General features: G+C 43.9%; 1 long non-coding RNA gene across 4 annotated transcripts in view; it reads left to right on the top strand.

The window, feature by feature from the left end:
* LOC142748869 (uncharacterized) overlaps window positions 1-12,155 on the top strand; it is a 34,387-nt gene that overhangs the window by 14,064 nt on the left and 8,168 nt on the right. For 2 of the 4 annotated variants that reach the window (XR_012882322.1, XR_012882324.1), the window contains one exon: window positions 3,670-3,906. The exons of the other annotated variants lie outside the window; for them this stretch is intronic. This is a non-coding gene — a long non-coding RNA (uncharacterized LOC142748869). The remainder of the gene's footprint in view (window positions 1-3,669; window positions 3,907-12,155) is intronic. 4 annotated transcript variants of the gene reach the window in all.

Below are 12,155 nucleotides of genomic sequence, written 5' to 3'. Positions count from 1 at the left end.
TGAACTCTTAAAGGTTGGTAGGGGATCAAATACTTATTTCTCTGTGCATAATGCAAATAAATATATATAATTTTGACAATGTGATTTTCTTTTTTTTTTTAATATATAATCTATCTCTCACTGGTAAAATTAACCTAGCCTAAAAATTCTAGACTGTTCATGACATTGACAGTGGGCAAACTTACAAAATCAGCAAGGGATCAAATACTTATTTCCTCCACTGTATATATTCGATCCCTTGCTGATTTTGTAAGTTTGCCCACTGTTAAAGACATGATCAGTCTAGAATTTTTAGGCTAGGTTAATTTTACCAGTGAGAGATAGATTACATTTAAAAAAAAAAACAGAAAATCACATTGTCAAAATGATATATATTTATTTGCATTGTGCACAGAGAAATAAGTATTTGATCCCTTTGGCAAACAAGTTTTAATACTTGGTGGCAAAACCCTTGTTGGCAAGCACAGCAGTCAGACGTTTTTTGTAGTTGATGATGAGGTTTGCACACATGTTAGATGGAATTTTGTCCCACTCCTTTTTGCAGATCATCTGTAAATCATTAAGATTTCGAGGCTGTTGCTTTGCAACTCGGATCTTCAGCTCCCTCCATAAGTTTTCGATGGGATTAATGTCTGGAGACTGGCTAGGCCACTCCATGACCATTTTTAATGTCCTGGTGGAGGGAAGGAGGTTGTCACTCACGATTTGACGGTACATGGCTCCATCCATTCTCCCAGTGATGCGGTGAAGTAGTCCTGTGCCCTCAGCAGAGAAACACCCCCAAAACATAATGCTTCCACCTCCATGCTTGACAGTGGGGACGGTGTTCTTTGGGTCATAGGCAGCATTTCTCTTCCTCCAAACACGGCGAGTTGAGTTAATGCCAAAGAGCTCAATTTTTGTCTCATCTGACCACAGCACCTTCTCCCAATCACTCTCAGAATCATCCAGATTGAGTTCAATGAAGAACGGCTCAAATTACGAGGCTCAAATTACGAGGCAGTCAATTTACGCGTCGTCGTTTGACAGCTGTCAAACGACGACGCGTAAATAACAGGTCGTCTGCACAGTACGTCGCCAAACCCATTCAAATGAATGGGCAGATGTTTGCCAACGTATTGTTACCCTATTTTCAGACGTAAAACGAGGCATAATACGCCTCGTTTACGTCTGAAAATAGGTCGTGTGAACCCAGCCTGAGGGTATGTTCACACGCTGAGCCAAAAAAATCTGAAAATACGGAGCTGTTTTCAAGGGAAAACAGCACCTGATTTTCAGACGTTTTTTGAGCAAGTCACGTTTTTCGCGCCGTTTTTTCGGCCGTTTTTGGAGCTGTTTTCAATAGAGTCTATGAGAAAACGGCTCCAAAAACGTTCCAAGAAGTGTCCTGCACTTCTTTTGACGAGGCTGTAATTTTACGCGTCGTCTTTTGACAGCTGTCAAACGACGACGCGTAAGTTACAGGTCGTCGGCACAGTACGTCGGCAAACCCATTCAAATGAATGGGCAGATGTTTGCCGACGTATTGGAGCCGTATTATCAGGCGTAAATCGAGGCATAATACGCCTCGTTTACGCCTGAAAATAGGTTGTGTGAACCCAGCCTCACAGTAGACACTTCATAACTCTCGCTTGTTGATCATTACTACGATCGCTCGTCCCCATACATTTCTATCTTGTCGGCAGCATTTCTCCCTGTTTCAGGATGGCCCATCAATAGCTGATTGCTCGATCAGTTTTTTGAAGGGGCCATAGAGCTCCTTTGGGCGCTGCTTTCCCCTTATTCTGGTCACTGCTCGTACTGTGACTCGACGACACAGCAGTAGTGGCGGTTCACAGTATTACAGCCTTCTCCCATTCACTTCAACGGGAGAAGGTTGTAATACTATGAATCGCTGCTACTGCTGTGTCGACGATTCACAATACGAACAGTGACCAGAATGAAGGGAAAGCAGCGCTCAAAGGAGCACTGCGGCCCCTTTAAAGCTGATCGGCGGTGGACCCAGGAGTCGGACCACGATCGATCAGCTATTTATGGCCTATCCTGAGGATAGGCCATCAATTTTTAGGGACAGGGAAACCCCTTTAAAGGGATTTGTCCAGAAGTCTCTCCCACCAATCTAACATCGAAAGACGCTAGTGCACGCCGGGTAAGGGCAGATTCAGACGAACGTTGCGTTTTTGCGCGCGCAAACAACGCTGCGTTTTGCGCGCGCAAAAACCACTTGACAGCTGCGTGTGTCATCCGTGTATGATGCGCGGCTGCGTGATTTTCGCGCAGCCGCCATCATAGAGATGAGGCTAGTCGACGCCCGTCACTGTCCAAGGTGCTGAAAGAGCTAACTGATCGGCAGTAACTCTTTCAGCACCCTCGACAGTGAATGCCAAACACAATATCGAGAAACCTGTTAAAAAAAAGAAAAAGTTCGTACTTACCGAGAACTTCCCTCCCGGCCGTTGCCTTGGTGACGCGTCCTTGGTGACGCGCCTCTTTTGACATCGGGCCCCACCTCCCTGGATGATGCGGCAGTCCATGTGACCGCTGCAGCCTGTGCTTGGCCTGTGATTGGCTGGAGCTGTAACTTGGACTGAATTGTCATCCCGGGAGGTCAGACTGGAGGAAGAAGCCGGGAGTTATCGGTAAGTCAGAACTTCGTTTTTTTTTTACAGGTTCATGTATATTGGGATCGGAAGTCACTGTCCATGGTGTTGAAACAGTTTAACTCTTTCAGCACCCTGGACAGTGACTATCTCCTGACGTCGCGTACCGGAATTTTTTTTGCCGGGTTCGGCCAAAACGAGTTCGGCCAAACCCGGTGAAGTTCGGTTCGGTTGTCCGGGTTTGCTCATCTCAAAGACACTCCGTTTGGATGTTTGGAAACAGAAAAGCACGTGGTGCTTTTCTGTTTACATTCATCCTTTTGACAGCTGGTGCGCTGTTTCAGTCGGTTCGCACGGAAGTGCTTCCGTGCGACCTGCGTGGTTTTCACGCACCCATTGACTTCAATGGGTGCGTGATGCGCGAAATACGCAGAGATATTGAACCTGTCGCGTTTTGTACGCAGCGAACAAACGCTGCGCAAAAATCACGCACTGTTTGAACTGCCCCATTGACTTCTATAGGGCTGTGCGTGGCGCGCAAAAAAAACGCGGCCTGCACGCACGAAAATCACGCTCGTGTGAATCCCCCCTAAGACTGTGTCTGAGGCAACTGATGATGGGTCCTAATAATTAGAAAAGGACACACGCATGATACTCAGTGTCAGACGCTTACCTCAGCAAATGTCCCACCTGGTATGCACTAGCGTATCTCCACGCCCAATGTTAGATTGGGCAGGAGAGACTACCTGGACAAAGCTCTTTAACAGGACAAAATAAATGTAAACCTCTTTAAATTGCCCTGTTGGAGGGCTCTAGTTACATAGGTGTATATTGGTTGTAGAACGCACAACCTCAGTGAGCAGGTTAAAGGGGCCTAATATGTCTATTAGGGCATATGGACATCATAGAAGGGGTTCCCTGCACAAGAATAGGTGATAATATACAAATACCTAAAATTGTTAAGGGACTGATACAGCAATAAGCAGTCCAATGCACAAAAACAAGTCCATAATTAATAACTCACCCAAGTGTGTGTGCGATGAAGTAAATTGCAAAATACTATTTGCAGATGCTGGAAGGACTCACTCCTCGTGGATTGCGGCGTCAATGTATCCTCAATGCGAATGTCACACACATGTCCGAGAAGGAAAACAATTACTGAATCCTCGAATCCAGACGGCGCATGTCCAGACCACGAAATCCCACGAAACTACGTGAATACTTCCCGCGCATGCGCAATAGATCACACTATGCGCGGCGACCATCTTGAAGACTGGCAAAAGATCGCTATAAATGAAGAAATCTGGTAATGCTTAATGATAAAGTAATGGATAATATGCAGGAGAATGTGGGAAATATTATATGTCTAAGACCAATGAAGATAGGCCTGTAAGGGATTGCACACTCAATCTGATGTGTGTCCATCCATATTAGACACATAATTAATCATAAGGACACCCCATGTCCAGTGTATAATACCAATACAAGTAGAATAAATGTTATTTCACAGAAAAGGGCAGTGATCAAATGATCCTAGCCAATGTAATTAATCATTAGCCCAATCCATAAAGACTAAGTAGTAGTATTTAGGCAAAAAAAAGGGGGAAAATGGGAGAATAGTAAATATTGAATACGAAAGAAACTCCCGAAGTCCGAGGAGGAAGTCCATTCAGTTCTTTCTCAAATGTCCGTCTTTATGTCTTTCTTATGTTGAAACTGGTTGCAACTTTGGTATGTAATTGGGAATCATTCACACACATGGACACGAGTTCAACAAAGGTTTGAATTTACTTACATCAGTATTGAATCGCCAGAGCCCCGTTCCTGATGCGGCTGTTTTCGATCCACCTTCCAGCTGCGACTTTCTATGTTCTACACTGCAATAAGCCATGTGTTAATAAATTACCTAAAATAGGGATTCATATGCAGAAACATTATATAAAATCCCAAAAAGAATTAATATTTGAAAAATAAATAACAACTACATGGGTATTGTAATGAACCTAGGGTTTGTGCATAGTGTTTATTTATTTATATACCTGGAAGGGTTAACTGCTGTATCTAACCACCAGAACACACACATAGGGTGACCTTGATTAACCACCTGGTAAGGCTTTTCAGCTCCACCCATCTAAAACCAACTATATAAACCCATACTCTCGTGTCCCAGTGAGTGAATGAATGCCATGATTAAGTGCACCAGCCGTGCTCGAAACGCGTAGGCTCAATACACCTACCAAATACTGCCTTGACGCCAAGCCTGTTACCGAATTTTTAAACAAGTTTTCTGGATACCAATAAAATTGGGAATACGTTCCTTTTTAAATCACACCATTGCAGCGCTGGATCAAATTCTTCCTTTTGTACAGACACATAATTAATCATAAGGACACCCCATGTCCAGCGTATAATACCAATAAATACAAGTAGAATAAATGTTATTTCACAGAAAAGGGCAGTGATCAAATGATCCTAGCCAATGTAATTAATCATTAGCCCAATCCATAAAGACTAAGTAGTAGTATTTAGGCAAAAAAAAGGGGAAAAATGGGAGAATAGTAAATATTGAATACGAAAGAAACTCACGAAGTCCGAGGAGGAAGTCCATTCAGCGAGTTGAATCTGCAGATAAACATATAAAAAAGACAAAATATATATATATATATTAAAAAATGCATCTATTACAATAAAAATGTAATCATATTTGTCTTTATCACTTTTTTATTACAATTGATTCTGTGAGTCCTTATATACCTGTGACTTGATGTGTTCACTATGCTTGAGAAAGGTCCTGTCATACTGAAACGTCGCACGGGTGATCAAAGCTGTCTTTTTTGGAAGTGCTGCCTCCTTTTCTATTTTCGATTGCATACAATATATAGGCCATAATGCTTGCCATTAAAGGGCCATACACTCCATTTACGATATTTGAAACCATGAAAATCATGCTAGTCCTAGAAAATCATTCCTACTTTTGCAAATATGATTTTTCATACTAATAACAATAATTAATAAAAATGAGCCACCAATACATCACTTGTCTGCACACCTTAAACATGATGGTCCAATTTAACCCCTTCCCGACATTTGACGTATCCATACGCCAAAGTCGGGTAGGGGAAGTATGGAGCGGGCTCACGCAGTGACCTATATGTAACATACAGCCGACACTTCAGAGTAACTAGCGGCATCGTGCTCGAGCGCGATCCCGCTAGTTTAACTCGTCTATACTGACCGCGGCATTTAAATCGTCAGAAAGAGGGGGGCGACCCCCTCTAACAGCTCATCGCGCCCCCCGCAACGCAATCGCAGGGGGGCGATGGTTGCTATGGCTGCCTGGGGGCTTAATGAACGCTCCCAGGTCCGCCATCTTTGTACACCTATTAAGCCTTGCCTCCAGCAGGGCTTAATAGGTGCCTGTCAGAATCACGATATACTGCAATACATTAGCATTGCAGTATATCGTGCAAGCGATCTAACAATCGCTGGTTGAAGTCCCCTAGGGGGACTAATAAAAAAAGTTAAAATAAGTTAAATAAAGTTTTTTTGGGTGTAAAAAAAAATAAAATATTAAAAGTTAAAAAAAAAACCCTTTTCCCATTTTCCCCCTAGAGCATAGTAAAAAAATAAATAAATGAACATAATTGGTATTGCCGCGTCCTTAAAAGTCTGAACTATTATAATATATCATTATTTAACCCGCACGGTGAACGGCGTAAAAATAAATAAATTGTAAACGCCAGAATGTCTATTTTTTGGTCACCTAATCTCACACAAAAAATGAAATAAAAAGTGATCAAACCGTCGCATTTACACCAAAATGGTATTAAAAACGAAAGCTTATGCTGCAAAAAATATACCCTCATACAACTTAATCGGCGGAAAAATAAAAAAGTTGTGGCTCTCGGAATTTGGCGACGCAAAATAAATTCTTTTTTACACTTAGGTTTTTACATGTAAAAGTAGTAAAACATAGAAAAAACAATATATATTTGGTATCTCCGTAATCGTATTGACCCGCAGAATAAAGTTAACATGTTGTTTTAATTGCACAGTGAATTCCGTAAAAAACGGCGCACAAAACACCACGGAGGAATCACTGTTTTTTTCATTTTCTACCCCATAAATAATTTTTTGCCCATTTCCTAGTACATTATATGGCAAAATAAATGGTGCTACGAAAAACTACAACTCGTCCCGCAAAAATCAAGCCCTCATAGTACTATATCGACGGAAAAATAAAGACGTTATGGCTTCTGGAATGTGGGGAGGAAAAATCGAAAATGAAAATCAGAAAGATGTTTACGACGGGAAGGGGTTAAAGCATTCTAGAGAATGGAATGTTGTCTCCACTAGATGGCGATGACGCTCTGCAGCAGAATGCAATAACCTGAATGGAGTCCACTATGTCTGGTGCAGAAAGCATTAATAAATACCATGTGTTTTTTTTTGTTTTTGTTTTTTGAAGCAATACAACATTTGTGAGTTTGATGTTGGGGTAGTGACGGGTAATGCATTGCATGATTTCATATAAGTTTCACATATGCTCCTCAGTTAGAGCCTATATTCATAGATGCGTTTTCCTATACAGCATCCATATCTGTCATGTCTGCAGGTTCATCATTGCAGCTGCTGCTTCCTCCACTGAGGGTCACACTCCAAACTCACTTGACCTAAATAAAGGCCAAAAAAAGATACCACGTAGTTGAGAAGCATTTTCCTGAAAATATTCAATATGGCCACCAATACAACTCTTAGGCTATGTTCACACTGAGTATTTTGCCGAGTTTTTTGATGCGGAAACCGCGTCGCAAAACTCTGCAAAAATGGCCCGAGAACGCCTCCCATTGATTTCAATGGGAGGCGTCGGCGTCTTTTTCCCGCGAGCAGTAAAACTGCCTCGCGGGAAAAAGAAGCGACATGCCCTATCTTCGGGCGCTTCCGCCTCTGACCTCCCATTGACTTCAATGGGAGGCAGAGAAAGCGTATTTCGCGCTGTCTTATGGCCGCGGCGCTCAATGGCCAAAATGGCGAAAATCGGCGTGCAGGGAGAGGAAAATCTGCCTCAAAGTTCCAAACGGAATTTTGAGCCAGATATTCCTCCCCCAAAATACTCCGTGTGAACATAGCCTTACAGTTCTAGTTGTCACTAGCTTTCTGGTCCAGGGAATTTTTCATTGCATAACTTTCGCCACACAGCTTTCCAAGAAACAGACCGTACCTGATGACAAGGAAATGGGAAGGATCCTGTCTCCCTAGACATTGGCCCGCCAATTAGAAGCTGAAGCGGACTGGACCAACACGCTTGTCAGAGGGACCCCATAATATGTAGGTAAATGCAGTGGCGGATTAAGTAGGCCATAGGCTGTTCCCCAAACTCTTGCTCCCCCTTCTCCACCTCCATCCTGCCACGCCGTGTCTATAGTCAAAACCACCTTTCTGTGCTAGCATTGACAACTGGGCTTTACCATTCCTCTTGTCAAAAGGCTGTGTATTTACATACTGACAGTCTCCAATCATTTCAGACAGTATCACACAGTGTACGGACACATCCTCTTGACAAAGGAAATAGTAACACCAATTTGTCTATTAGTCCTGGGCTACACAGAGACTTTTACTGGAATACAAGAATTTCCTATAACAGCCATGTCAGGAGAGGTGACAGATTCTCTATAAATCCAGTGACTCACAGGTAATGTCTTCTCTGAGTGTAGATGTTCTCTTTCCTTTTCTTCTCTATCCAGCCCAGACCGCCAAGGCGACTAATCTGGACTGCAGAGGTTCCTGCCAAGACATTTGGGCCTCTTGATTCTGTAACATCCCCAGCCTCTGTAGAAATACAAATAAATTCAGACCACAGATTAGACCCCTAAATTCGAACCCCACACCAAGCCCTGGAATAAATACAGACCCCAGACATCCTAAAGTATTACAGTCCCCAGACCAGACCACCCTAAACAAATAGACACCAGAACAGATACTCTAAATAAATACAGACCCCCCTAAACTAATATAGATCCCAGACCAGACCTCAAACTAATAAGCTAACCAGACCCCATGCACACATACTGTGTGGAGGCACTATGAGGGGATTATACTATGGGGGCATTACTATTTGTGTAAGGGCACTGTGGGTGCATTATACTGTGTGTGGGGTCACTATGGGAGTATTATACTGTGTGTGGGGGGATCTATGAGGGCATTATACTGTGGGGGCACTATGGCGGCATTAAACTGTTTGTGTGGAGGCACTATGGGTCCATTATACTGTGTGTGGGGTCACTATGGGAGTTGTAGCAGCTACTGGACAGTGCAGAAACTGTCCGGTTTTAAGCAACCAGGGAACATGTACAGCAGAGAGGGTTTTCTCTGCTGTTGCTTGGGTGTAAAGCCCGGAATAGGGCCTGGTTTGCTGCAGTGTGAAGGAGAAGGGCGGCTTCCACTCCATACAGACAGTCCATGTCTTGGGCTGTCTGATGAGCCTAGTTAGGCTTCACCTGAGGTGGCTCTTTAATTGAGCTGTGTGCTGTTCACACAGGGCTCTCAGTCTGGGGAAGACAGGCATGCTAGCCTGTGAGAGTCACCAACGTGTAAGGTAAAGCTGCCTATGTTTTGAGGTGCTGGGCACAAGGCTCAGTGTCTCGTAGTGAGGGACAGTGAATTTGTTAGTTAGAGGCTGGATGGCCTAGGGTTTATTTTGTATGTTTTTGTTGTAACACTGCTTGCTGTGGTGAAGACAATAAAGCTAGCTGCGGCTGGTTTAAACTTTTATTCCATGAGTTGGAGTGAACTTTCTATGTGTGCCAACCATCTCACCCTGGAGATGGCGATCCTGTGAGCTAAGTGGTCCCCAAGTTATCACAGAGTATTATACTGTGTGTGGGGGAAACTATGGGGGCATTATACAGTTTATGGAGGCATTATATTTTGTGGGGAGGCACAAACCTGTGTATGGGGTCATTATATGGTGAATTTGGGGTACTGTGGGGGCATTATACTGTGGGGGCACTATGAAGGCAAGATACTGAATGGGGGCATGATACTGTGTAGGGAGGGCACTCTGGGGCATTATACTTTGGGGAGTCACTATGGAGGCATTATAAACAAAAACAAATGTCAGCAATGGAAGCTATAGGTGTGCTCACCCAATAGGTTGTCCTGGGATCTGTAGTTCCTCAGTTGGAGTGCAGTCGGAAGAAGGGGGCTTGCAGGCAGGCAAGGATCCGATAAATAGAAGAGTTTTTGGAAGAAATTCCTCAGCACATCCACATTTAGACAGATATAAAAAGAGCTTTGTTTCGACATAAAGTAAAAGTCCATGGGACACAGGTGGGACGTTTTACTGCTAACGTGTTTCAAACGGAGTGTCGAAATAAAGCTCTTTTTATATCTTTTTAAATGTGGATGTGCTGAGGAATTTCTTCCAAAAACTCTTCTATTTATGGAGGCATTATACTGTGTGTGGGGATCTATAGGGGCATTATACTGTGTATGTGGCATTACACGGTGAGTGTGTGTGTGGGGTACTATGGGGCATTATACTGTGGGGAGGCACTGAGGGCATGATACGGTCATGGGGACTTTGAAGTCATGACATTGTGTGGGGGCACAAAGGGAACTAGGTGTGTATGGACGGGGATTAGGTGGGGATTGGGCCAGGTTAGAGGCATGGCTTAACGTTAAAAAAAGTTTGCTGTGGCGCATGAGTTTCAATACCTATTGTTTAGGCCTCATGCACACGACCGTAAAAACTCCCGTTATTACGGGTCGTAATTACGACCCCTAATAACGGGCTCATAGACTTCTATTGGCGACGGGTGCCTTCCCGTTTTCTCACGGGAAGGTGCCCGTGCCGTTGAAAAAGATAGAACATGTCCTATTTCAGGCCGTAATAACGGCACGGACAGTCCATAGAAGTCTATGGAGCTCTCGTAATGACGGGTGGCTACATGTGTGCACCCGTCATTACGGCAGCGTTGCTAAGCGACGTCAGTAAATAGTCACTGTCCAGGGAGCTGAAAGAGTTAACTGATCGGCAGTAACTCTTTCAGCACCCTGGACAGTGACTACCGATCAGTATAAACCTGTAAAAAATAAAAGACGTTCATACTTACCGACAACTTCCTGCTTCCTCCAGTCCGGTCTCCCGCCCGTTGCCTTGGTGACGCGTCCCTCTCGACATCCGGGCCGACGTCCTGGATGACGTTTCAGGCCATGTGACCGCTGCAGCCAATCACAGGTCAATCACAGGCTGCAGCGGTCACATGGACTGCCGCGTCATCCAGGGATGTCGGGCTGGATGTGAAGAGAGGGATGCGTCACCAAGACAACGGCCGGGTAAGTATGAATTTCTTTAACTTTTATTACAGAAAAGGCTGTCCCTTCTCTCTATCCTGCACTGATAGAGAGAAGGGGCTGCCGATTAGTGCAGTGCTATTTTGCTGCCAAAAACGTGCTCGTAAATACGGGTGGAATACGTGTGACACCGGACCCGTATTTACGAGCACGAGTTCGTAAATACTGGTGCAAAACGGGTGGAATACGTGTGACACCGGACCCGTATTTACGCCAGTATTTACGGGTGGGAAAAAATACGGTCGTGTGCATGAGGCCTTAGCCCAAGAAAAAAGAAGAAAACAGAAAAGCTTGTGTTAATACATTGTAAATAAGCAGACACTGTATGTTAATACTACATCTAATTATAATAAATATAGACTATGCCTGTAGGTCCTGCATTATGTACTGTTACGTATAAGGGCATGTTCACATCTGCAGTCATATTTTTGTTACAGCTGTGCTGTTTCTGTCATGTGACAGACACCAGCAGCACCTGTTGGATCCTATTGACTTTAATGGGGTCCATCGGGTTTCAGTCGTTTCCATATTTTTTACGCTAAAAAAATTGCACTGCATGCTGCACTGTTCTTACCTGCATTTTTGACAGAATCTTCAGACTCCTTATGGAGCCTCAATCTCAGATGTGAACGAAGCCTAAATGTAACTAGGCGGTCCATGTATTGGAGGCCATTACCAATCTATTCTGTGATCCAGCAAAGACCACATCGGTATGTCTGGACAACTAAACTGGAACGTGCTGGTTCACTTTATGCATGAAAAAGAAAATCCATAATTAGTTCTGATTGAAATCGAATAAAGTCTGGAAGCCGTGGAAATCCTCTATTAACCCATCAGGCTGTTTATTACAAGCCTGTGCCTATTGCCCCTTAGGGTATGTTCACACACACTAATTACGGACCTAAATCGGGCGTATTAACCCCCGAATTACATCCGAAATTACGGCTTGAATGTGTTGACAAACATCTGCCCATTGAAAGCAATGGGCTGACGTTTGTCTGTTCACACGAGGCGTATATTTACTCGCCGCTGTCAAAAGACGGCGTGTAAATAGATGCCCGCGTCAAAGAAGTGACCTGTCACTTCTTGGGGCATAATTGGAGCCGTTATTCATTGACTCCAATGAAAAGCAGCGCCAATTACGTCCGTAATGGACGCGGCGTTCAAGCGCCTGCACATGCGGTTACGGCTGAAATGACG

This window comes from Rhinoderma darwinii, chromosome 3, assembly GCF_050947455.1.
Source record: "Rhinoderma darwinii isolate aRhiDar2 chromosome 3, aRhiDar2.hap1, whole genome shotgun sequence".
Taxonomy (NCBI): domain Eukaryota; kingdom Metazoa; phylum Chordata; class Amphibia; order Anura; family Rhinodermatidae; genus Rhinoderma; species Rhinoderma darwinii.
This window is presented reverse-complemented; position numbering and strand designations above follow the sequence as displayed.